General features: G+C 37.8%; 1 protein-coding gene across 4 annotated transcripts in view; it reads left to right on the forward strand.

Annotated features, from left to right (window-relative positions):
- Positions 1-12,132, forward strand: part of LOC125236029 (protein kinase C and casein kinase substrate in neurons protein 1) — a 221,325-nt gene that overhangs the window by 171,081 nt on the left and 38,112 nt on the right. The gene's annotated exons all lie outside the window — the stretch shown is intronic.

The following is a 12,132-nucleotide window of genomic DNA, read 5'->3' on the forward strand; positions in this document are numbered from 1 at the left end:
AGTTTATGAGTTACGTGTTTAACTCAAAAAACGAACTAAGTATTCGAGAATCCGTACCGTACACTGTATTTTGCCCGCACATTTTCAATCGTCTCCGATCAAGTTGCAATTCCGTCCAGTCTGAGAGCAATCGAACTTCCTCGCCAGACTCCCGACGATCGTTAGCACAAAAACTGACCGCGTGTTCCCTTTGCTTGGAAGTTGCAACTCAAGTTCTAGAACGTACCAGTATATCTTGAATTCTGGATATCGATAGCTGACGTCACAGTCGCTTAAACTAAACGTTAACGGAAAATAAACAAATGTTAACGGAATGGTGGCCGATTACAAATGCATAAAGCGCCGACTGTCAACAATATGCCAGGACCATAACTCTTAGTTATTTCGGTCACATTTCACGTCTCCCGCCAGATAGCCTAGCCTGGAGAGAATAATTATGATGGGCAAAGTTGAAGGCACGAGACCTCAGGCACCTCCCCCTACTAGATGGTGTGCTCAAATTACTGCACCCATACGATTAAAACTGCACGAAGCCATGCGCTTTGCGAGGACCTAGGTCCCTCCTAGGTCCTCCTCCTGTTCCTAGTCTTCAACAGAATGGTCCTCAGCATTGAGGGAACGACTAAAGAAGAAGACAAATGTAAGAAGTGCCTGACATCTGGCATACGTTGGCTCGACCGTCGACGACATCCGCAAGATTCCCGGTCACAACCGGATGAGACTGACCCAGGACCGGGAGAAGTGGCCTACTAAAAGAGAAGCCTTTGCTCGAGGGTGGGCTGATATGATAATGATGACAATCGCTTACGCTTTGTAAACTCTTCGCTCTTCTGTAGTGGCGCAGCAGAGCAAACATCGTTTCGATCACCACGGCGTCAAAGATTGTCACTTCGGCTAGGCCAGCTGGTTTAATTTGACTGTGTTTGAGGGGAGATGAGAATGAAACCTGCGTGTACAGTGCAGTGGACGTCTATAAAGTATTGTGCGCTTCTCTCTCAATCGATTCCATACATTGTTGTCTTCCACTTTTCTTCGCAAAACCTACTTTTAGATAAAATTCGATGTTCAGCGAATCAATCTAAATCTTGTATGATTGCCTCGTTATTGGTATAAAATTACGAGTAGTAGCTTTTCTTAATATGCAGCAACTACAAAAATGAACTACATATAAAAAATTATTTAAGACAAGAATATTTGAAGATCATAAAATTATGTTATTACTCTACATAATTACTTATAATGAAAGATGAAATTTCGCTTTAGAGACACTTTTGTATAAATTCTTACTGAACATTGGTGAACCAGCAAAACAGACCTCAGCCGCAGAATACTCATGAGTTAACAGTTCAAATAGTTACGGAGGGTTTCCACTAGAGTTGGGCCAAATTTTCGTCAACTAGTCGTTATTATGAAATGTTCGTATTCGGCCGAATAGTTCTGTTACACTGCCGAATATTTACTGAATAAACATATAACCTAACCACAAAATTAAAAATTTTGAAAAAACCCCCGACCGCAACATAGTAGACCGATTTTCATGAAACATGGCTAAGAACACTCCCGATTAACTCAGCTTTCAGACAAAAAAAAAACTAAATCTAAATCGGTTCACCCGTTCGGGAGCTACGATGCCACAGACAGATACACAGACAGACAGACACGTCAAACTTATAACGCCACGTCGTTTTTGCGTCGAGGGTTAAAAAACGTCAAGATCGTGCCGTCATGTTCTTTGCGGTCTACCGTCACGCCGCACATTTAGTGGTCATTTGGTACTTTTCTTGGCCCAAAGATCGTTTGGCATGCAGCAGATCTACCGGCCTAAACGAATGGCAATCGTCGACGCTAGACGCCGACAGAAATGTAGTCTGTAGGCTCTGTCGCGCCAATACGAAAGAGCGATAGAGATAGATATCTACGAAACAGATATTATCATCATGAGCGTTTGTTCATTTGTCTACGTACCCTGAACCGAATGTTCGGCCGAATATTCGTTTCCGGCCCATCTCTAGTTTCCACACGGGAGCACCGATACACGGGAGAGTGGGTTATTTTTAAACCTGTTATGCTGCCTCGGTGAATTTTCCGCCCCTCTCACTGAATGAATATCTGAATGACACGTGCATTTCTCCTTATTGATGAACGAACTGCAATGTATCGGAGAATTCATGTTGTGTGACTGTAATAATAGTATGCTTTACTAGTATATATGACAATATTACCTATACATCCATACTAATTTATAAATAGGAAAGTGTGTGTGTCTGTTTGTCCGTCTTTCACGGAAAAACGGAGCGACGAATTGTCTTGATTTTTTAAGTGGAGATCGTTAAAGGGATGGAGAGTGACATAGGCTACTTTTTATCTCTTTCTAACGCGAGCGAAGCCGCGGCAAAAGCTAGTATATATATATATATATATATATATATATATATATATAATATAAATAGGAAAGTGTGTGTGTCTGTTTGTTTGTACGTCTTTCACGGCAAAACGGAGCGGCGAATTGACGTGATTTTTAAGTAGTAATAGTTGAAGGGATGGAAAGTGACATAGGCTACATTTTGTCTCTTTCTAACGCGAGCGAAGCCGCGGGCAAGTATTGAGTACTGAGTATTTGTATATTATATATATCGTTGTCTGAGTACCCACAATGGGGGATGTCTGAAAATTTTAAAAAAAATCGCCTGATATTTTTTATTTGGTGATAGGAATAAGCATTTCTATTTACAGAAAAAATTCGGTTACGCCATGTTACAGATTTTTAAAACTATTAAATGATTGAAGCACCATACATTTTTATAAAAATAAAAACGTGTTGCTCGACTGCGCGTACGACTCACTTCGGCAGTTATGAGATTTGTCTTAGTCTTTAAAAAATAAAAACGTTCCATTTTGAATCTGTGCTTCCATTTTGGCCATAGACACTGACAGTTGATTGTCAGCTTGACATTTTTCTCGGAGAATTCATAACCATATCTGGTGAACTATTTATTACTGTTTTCGACTCATTTTCTCTCCCTGGCCTCTGATTTTGCCTCCTTCTACGACTACCTTCGCTCTCGAACCCCGGACGTTGATTTTACTGGCTTAAAACGACGACCTTTGATATTAACCTCTGGACCTGATTCTGCTTGCATTAACGAAGACGTTTGCTTTTAAACACTGGACCTGATCCTGCTGAACTGTTTACGATCCGTTTTGCCTCCCTGACTTCTGATTTTGCTTGATATAAGGACGATCATCGCTTTTAAGTTCCGGACACTATTTGTTATAATGAATGCAAGTACATAAACACGATATAAGGATTCCAAAACATGCTTTATACCAACTTGTTCTAAAACCAACCAGAAAAACCCAGATTTAAAATTGTTCATATTAAGAAAGGAGCTGAAGGAAAGTTGGTGTCAATAGGTTGGCAGGAACTGCCCAACCAGAGTGCGATTTTGCTGTGAAGACCACCTGAGTGTAAGATACCGTGTCTTGTTAACCAACCTTAAAATGCAGTTACACGCTGGCAATAATATCATAAAAAAGAAAGCCATAAATATCTGACACGGTGGCATTTTATAAAATGTGTATTTTTTGGATAGACCAATAGGAAAAATATGGTAAAATACATTTTTTTTTATAATTTGCAATGTCCTATAATAAAATATAATTGATTTATTTTATTGTGTTGTTTTATTTTACTTCTGAGTTGTAGATGTGTGTCGAGTTACTGTCAAGTTACTATCAAATTCAGTCGGCTATGGCTTTCCATATTCTTCTATGGCCCTCCATACTGTTAAAGCATGATTAACAGCACTATAGTAGATTGTGTTACGAGGGAACAAAATTGCATATTTATAGCGAGGATATAAATTGAATTGTGAACAAAGTGAAGTATTCTATATGTAATTGAATACTGAGTGTAGTGACTGGGATTCGAAAAGAAAGGGTTATTTTCTTCCCTGCACTGCGAGGAGGGTGCAAAGAGGCACTTTTCCTCATTGCTATTAGGGACCAAAGTGATACTTTTCCCTTCAAGGACACATTTTTTTTACATGGTTACATAACATACCATTTTTTATGTTCATATAACATATCATTATATATAAATTTCCTAAAAGTTGATGTTAATATGTGTAGCAAATTTAATTCCACCTTGTGTCTTAACACTTGAATCCCTCACTACGCTCAGGATTAAATTTAAGAATACCTTGCTACACTCAAGATATATATCTCATTTTTCTCCCTTGTTGCACAATCTACTATTGCTACCATTTGACACTTTTTTTTCATATCATATAAGCAAAATACTAAAATATGAATCAGGTCTGTTGTAAAAATATTATGCACTTAATCGACACAATTTTTTTATACATAATATTAAAATATGTTACAACATAAAAATGTTCTCATAGCAATATTATATAGGTATTAAGATTTATAAGATTGTAAGTATTAAGATTTTTAGTTATTAAGAACTATATTTGCAGTGCCCTTACAGGGTTCATAGCTGTGCTATACCTACTGAAATGTACCAACTTATGTACCTATGATAGCAATAAAGAATTACTGATTACTGATTATTACTTATGTGCAAACACTTTCCGTGGCGTTAATATTTTATACAGGCCAGACAAAGTTATTGAACAGAAAAGTGTCACTTAATTCCCTCCTAACAGGGCCGAAAAGTACCCTTTCTGAATGGGTGATGTGAAAAGCAGTAGGCGTCACATCGCAAACTCATTTCCTTTTTGAGCACTAACTACTTAAAGCAGACAATAAACCAACAATCTAAAGTTATTTGTTTAGGGCATAGGTCCTTCTCTAGTTCTCATCTGTAGGCAGGTGCGCTTATGAATCACTACTAGGAGTTAGCCTGTTTTCACATTACCCGATCCAATATCGGATGTCGGAAGGATTTCAATGGAAAAAATCCAAGACGACGCCTGTAATGTATGGGATATCGGTCCAACATCTGGTATTAGATCGAATAATGTGAAAACGTACTTATGGGTGCTAAAATGAGTAATAATGTTAATATAGATCAAGACAAATTTATGTTTATTACACTCTAATAACATGTAGTTGCACTTTTCAAAATTAATGGGATACACATTCTCTGTCCAAAATATCTCTGCATCTTTCATCAATTTCTTCTTCACAGGCATTGTGTTTGTCGCTGTTCCACATTTTGGCAAATTAGATGAACTAGCTCTTACAAAATCGCTAGTACCTATCCACGTTTTCCCAATTCAATGGGCTTAAAAATTGTAATCAGGTCCGGGGTTCAACGCAAAGGCCGTCGGCAGCAAGCAGGGCAAGCACACGTCTTCGTTAATGCAAGTAGAATCAGGTCCAGGGTTTAAAATCAAAGGTCGTCGTTTTAAGCCAGTAAAATCACGGTCCGGGGTTCGAGAGCGAAGGTAGTCGTAGAAGGAGGCAAAATCAGAGGCCAGGGAGAGAAAATGAGTCGAAAACAGTAATAAATAGTTCACCAGATATGGTTATGAATTCTCCGAAAAAATGTCAAGCTGACAATCAACTGTCAGTGTCTGTGGCCAGCACAGATTCAAAATGGATTTTTTTAAAGACTAAGACAAATCTCATAACTGCCGAAGTGGGTCGTACGCGCAGTCGAGCAACACGTTTTTATTTTTATAAAATGTATGGTGCTACCAAAAAATCTGTAACTTTTTTCTGTAAATAGAAATGCTTATTCCTATCACCAGAAAAAATATCAGGCGATTTTAAAATTTTCAGACATCCCCCATTGTATTTATATTTTGACGCATAGGTTTCTCTCTTTTTAGCAGTTCCTTAAAAAGCTACTAAAATAGGAGCGTATTATCCAATGGAATACGTAAGATTTACATTAGTTATTTACTTTATTTATTCGGTAAATATTCGGCAATGCAACCGAATTATTCGGCCGAATACATTGGATAACTTGCCGAATATGCCGAATACCGAATATTTACCGAATATTCGGCCCATCTCTAATTTATATGAATAAACTGACAAAGCGGCTTTATAGCAATCGACAAAGTGGGACGTTTTCCCGTGCACACTCGCATTTGTTTTATACATCTAGAGTCCAATCCCTTTGCGTACTGCTATTTCCAGATTTACGCACATCTCACTGCATTTTCCACATTCCATTCCCGCGCTCCCGATAATCTTAATGTATAGTATAGAAAAACCGCAATAAAACCGCAGTAACGAAGCGACGCGAATGCATAACGTGATAAGGCCGCGTAAAGATTTGTTTGTTTGTGTTTTTGTTTGTTGTTTGTAGCGAAAGTGGTTTGTCAGGATCGTAGTAAATGGAAATCCGTGATCTCTGCCTACCCCTCTGGGAAACAGGCGTGATTGTATGTATGTATGTAAAGATTTGTATGCTTTGATGCTTGCAGTATTAACTTGGGCACGTTTTTGCTTACCTACATTGCCTGTTTTCCTATTTCGACCACAGGACAAATATCTGTGAACAGGGGGCCGATTTTTGAGTCTCACTGTCACTAAAATACCGGTTGAAAACGGTGAATTACCTATTATTTTCAGTGACAATTTTCTGAATTCGAACGCGTGAGACTCAAAAATCGGATAAGATTCAAAGTGGTACCTTTTAAAAACTGATAATATCACGTTTAATGGTACCCGAAGTCAGTAAAAATATGAAGAAGCAAGAATTTAACACGCCCTCCTCATAATCCATACTAATATTATAAATGGGAAAGTGTGTGTGTCTATTTGTTTGTCCGTCTTTCACGGCAAAACGGAGCGACTAATTGTCGTGATTATTTAAGTGGAGATAGTTCAAGGGAGTGACATAGGCAACTTTTTGTCTGTTTCTAACGCGAGCGAAGCCGCGGCAAAAGCTAGTATGTATAATATATATCGTTGTCTGACTATCCACAACAAGCCTTCTTGAGCTTGCCGTGGTGGGACTCGGCCAACCTGTGTAAGAATGTCCTATAATATACACCGTGTTTTTTTGTTTTCCGTTAAATTCAACACGTAGCTAGGTTCATTGTCACTATTGTCAGGAACCACCGTGTATATCAGTTTTAGTTAAATTCGCAAAAAAAATTTTTTTATCATTTTCATACATAAACAATGAATTTATTAGTGTGAGAGACCCTTAAGAATAACATTCAAGTTAGTGTCAAGTGATTGACGGCACATGTCATATCTTTATTTTTTTAATAACTCGATAACCGTAAAAGTTCAGATGCTAGTTTCTTAGAGAAATAAATTGTATTTGATCTCAAGAACCTTCCCTTAAAGTTACCGGAATTCAATAAAAACGGGGTGTATATTTATTATATCCATAAGAATATTCAATTTTCAAATCGTTACTGTGTTTAAAACACGTTTTCGCATCATGCACGAAATTAAGTACCAACTTACTATAAAATCTATGTACTCGCACGCAGTACTAGATCAGCAATTCCCGTCAACTTTGTACAAAAATTAAGGGAAAAGTTAAATTTGTTTTTATTAATTCCTATTTTGTTACCAAGATTTTGTTGATGAATTGAGATTTTATTAAGTTTTATTTTGTCATTAAGGTTCTCTAGTATCTATATTTTCTTAATTATAACAATTATCCTGTATATATTTTACGAAAGTCGAATTATATTACTAAATGTTGGTAACAAAAAAGGATCAATTAAAATTTGCTGACGTGGCATTGTACAAAGTTGACGGGAATTGCTGAGATAGTAGATACAATAATTATTAATATTATACTCGTACTGGTATTACAAGAAAGGCGTGAAGCCGGAAATATTACCGTTGATAAGATAGTTATATGTCTTATGTCGATAAGTTGTGACGTCTTATGTCATTTTTCTGACATTTTTATCGGGTGCTATAATTCCAGTCTTCTCGCGATATCGCGGTGCTTCGGTTTTTTTTATATTTAATCATTACGGTAACATATTGCATACAAATTGCAGGTACAATATAAATATGCAGCAATATGTTCTCATGGCATTTATTTATACTTCTATTATTTACTGTTTCGAAAATATGGTAAAAAGTAAGTAATAATTTATTGTAAGATTGTGCATATCAGCCATGCCAAGCCATGTTAAAACTTAAAATTTTATATAAACCGTGTTACTGTAAAATAAAATAATATAAAACGGACCACTTCACTCACTTAAAACAAATTTAAACACCATAACTACATTAAATACACTACTTAACAGATGAAGTGTTAAATTAATCACACCGCGCAACACTTATGACCGCGAATGTGCGTTATGTAACCGGCCTGAGATGCACAAGGGCGTAAGTGCAGCACTTTTTCTCACTGGGACAGTGCGTTTAGTGCATGGAACAGTAGCGGTATCTAGGTTACGAGTGTTAAGACACCTGGTTAGCTGTTCGTAGTAGGTGCGCGAGCGCTGGTTGACAGAGATCTTTATCTGGATATGCTTATTGATTTTAATAATCTGTCGACCGGTGTGGCCCGGTTGGTAGTGACCCTGCCGATAAGTCCTAGTAGCATTCATCATAAAAACATCATGCTAAAAAATTATAATTTTGAAAAAAACCCCGACAGCGACATAGTAGACCGATTTTCATGAAACATGGCTAAGAACACTCCCGATTAACTCAGCTTTCAAACAAAAAAAACGAAATCTAAATCGGTTCATCCGTTCGGGAGCTACGATGCCACAAACAGAAACACACACAGACAGACAGACAAACAGACACAGACAGACACACACACACACACAGACAGACACGTCAAACTTATAACACCCCGTCGTTTTTGCGTCGGGGGTTAATTATTAGAAAACATCAAAATGTTTGGTGGCTCTACTTCTTAAATCCATTCTTGTATCCTAAAGACCAATCCTTCCAAAGGAAATCTCGCGTCCACGTCGCTTTTGTAAGATCTACATAAGCGACCATAATTATGCTCAAACCGTAGTCCTAGTCCGGTATGTCATTTCATTATATCGCAAGACAGTCTTTTAAAAGTTTTAAAAGTAATTTGTATCCAACAGTTGCACTTCGCTTCTAGAAACTAGAAACATTATTGCACCCGTTCAGTCAACGCTGCCGATTGTATACTTACAAAGTCACTTGACGACCGGTCTAGCGCGTAGTGACCCTGCCTGCTAAGCCGCGGTCCCGGGTTTGCCGGTAAGGGCATTTATTTGCGTGATGAGCACAAATATTTGTTCCTGAGTCATGGATGTTTTCTGTGGTATATGTATTTATCTATATGAGTAATTATATCGTCGCCTAGAACCATAGTACAAGCTTTGCTTAGTTTGGGGCTAGGTTGATCTGTGTAAGGTGTCCCCAATAATTATTTATTTATTTATTTTACTGAATAAACATGCTCTATCTTAGGTTGTATCGGCACTTTCCATCAGATTGTAGTCAAATTCTTTATCTGTTTCCAATTTAAGGCTCCGCGCACACGGGCGACAAAGTTGCTCGGCGACTTTCGTATTTGTATGAAAAGTTGCGTCGCCCCGTGTGCGCACTTTCATACTAGCCCATAGACCGAGCGACGGAGACAAAACAGTTTTGTCTCCCGTCTGTGGGGGGCCTAAAAAAAACTGCCTGTTGGAGTTTCAAATAAAATCATCCTTGTTTCACTTGAAGCATTAGGACCCTTTGCGATGGAAAGTCACATTTAGCCGCAAGTGATTAAAAATAATAACTGTCACGCCATGGGATATAAGTATATGCTTTATCGGTCAAGGCATGTTTCGGAATTTGTTATTACTATGCGTATTTTTTGCCAAGCGGTAAATATTTGATATATGTAGGTATGTATCAGTGTCTGTTTGGTACTCAGCAATCGCTAGTATGCCTTTAAATTAATACTAGGTGACGTTCTAAAGGTAGATAGGTACTAGACAGATATATGTATAATGGCGGAGAGTATATTTATAACCTAACCACAAAATTAAAATTTTGAAAAAACCCCCGACTGCGACATAGTAGACCGATTTTCATAAAACATGGCTAAGAACACTCCCGACTAACTCAGCTTTCCTGCGACATACTGTATCGTTAAGTATGAAGACAACTTTGAGTAGCCGTATTTATTTGCTATTATATTTTTTTCTTATTAACAAGCCATGGGTTTAATAAGGCACATAATAAGGTACACATTTTGTCCTAGAAACTCGACGTAAAGCATATGGTTTAGACAGTATTGACTTAATCCTCCCGAGTACCAATTACGATTCCGGACAAATGCTACTAGAAAATTCACAAAGTGCGTAAAAGACGATACGATTGCGAAAAAAAATTGTATGGTGCGAACCTCAACGACACATGATCCACAAAGCAGAATATCTGGACATAGTCTAGCCACTGTTATTTAAAAGAAATATAGTTCAGGATCTGTGTATGGCGGCCATTTAGAGAATGTGGCATTGTGCTTACTCTAACTCCGACTTTGATGTCGAATTTGACTATCATACATTGTTTATATCGATCTGGTTTAAGCACTGTTCAAACACCATGAATGTCAATTAGTCTTTGGCCTATGGCTAATTTTTTTATCTGTTTCTCTCATCCTGCTAGCATCAAAAATTTACGGCAATCCGGAACGTTGCTCAAAATGGGGTTTTTTAAAATATATAAATTCGCCGCATTTATTCTACAAGTACCCAATTGGAAAAACCATGAAGAGGACTCTTAAAGAATATATTTTGGCAGCATATTAACCTTTGTTTGTTGAAATCGTACAAAGAGTCATTGAAATATTCTCAAATTAAGCCAGATAGGGGTTGTCCGAAATTTATTTGCTAGACCTTAATGAAAGTACCATAAAGTCCCTAAAATAAAAAAAATATCAGACCTTCTTATATCAAATAGTACTTACCAATACCTTAAGATCATACTCTCGGAACATAATAATACAAAATTATGCACATGTCAATATTTAGACGAGGTTTGTTTTGTCCTTATACTTAACGATACAGTCCTTAGTAGACCGATTTTCATGAAACATGGCTAAGAACACCCCCGACTAACTCAGCTTTCCTGCGACATAGTAGACCGATTTTCATGAAACATGGCTAAGAACACTCCCGACTAACTCAGCTTTCCTGCGACATAGTAGACCGATTTTCATGAAACATGGCTAAGAACACTCCCGACTAACTCAGCTTTCCTGCGACATAGTAGACCGATTTTCATGAAACATGGCTAAGAACACTCCCGACTAACTCAGCTTTCCTGCGACATAGTAGACCGATTTTCATGAAACATGGCTAAGAACACTCCCGACTAACTCAGCTTTCAGACAAAAAAAATCTAATTTGGTTCGTCCGTTCGAGAGCTATGATGCCACAGACAGACACACACACAGACAGACAAACAGACAGAGGGATAGACAGACAGACAGACAGACACCTCAAACTTATAACACCCCGTCGTTTTTGCGTCGGGGGTTAAAAAAAAAATCAAAGCAACACCCAAAACTCTCAGTTTAAAATATCCATTATCGGATACTTAACATGCTCAGAATTCTGAATACTAACTTTGGTAAGATCAAAGATCTTAGTGACATAATAACCGAACTGAACTAATATTTAACAAGGTGGCCCAGCGGTAAGAGCGTGCGACTTTCAATCCGGAGGTCGCGGGTTCGAACCCCGGCTCACACCAATCAGTTTTTCGTAACTTATGTGTGAAATGTCATTTGATATTTGCCAGTCGCTTTTCGGTGAACGAAAACATCGTGAGGAAACCGGACTGATTCCAATAAGGCCTAGTTGTGGAAGGTCAGATGGCAGTCGCTTTCGTAAAAACTAGTGCGTACGCCAAATCTTGGGATTAGTTGGTAAAGCGGACCTCAGGCTCCCATGAGCCGTGACAAAAACCGGGATAACCAAAGGGGGTAGATGATGACCAAAAAAAAATTACGTTTTGTCTTGAAGAAGTTTAAATTTGTTTCATGTTATTATCAATGATTTGAATTATTAAATATCCTACACAATCAGTAAATAATGATTCTGACATGTTAAAATAAATGCAAGTAGCAAGCAATATACAAATCAATCACTGATTTCACATACCTATCAAATTACTCAATAAGTAGGGTAATTCCGATTATTGAGTCGCAGCCCTCACCTACTGATATACTTTCGCATT

The sequence above is a fragment of the Leguminivora glycinivorella genome, chromosome 18 (assembly GCF_023078275.1).
Source record: "Leguminivora glycinivorella isolate SPB_JAAS2020 chromosome 18, LegGlyc_1.1, whole genome shotgun sequence".
Lineage (NCBI taxonomy): Eukaryota > Metazoa > Arthropoda > Insecta > Lepidoptera > Tortricidae > Leguminivora > Leguminivora glycinivorella.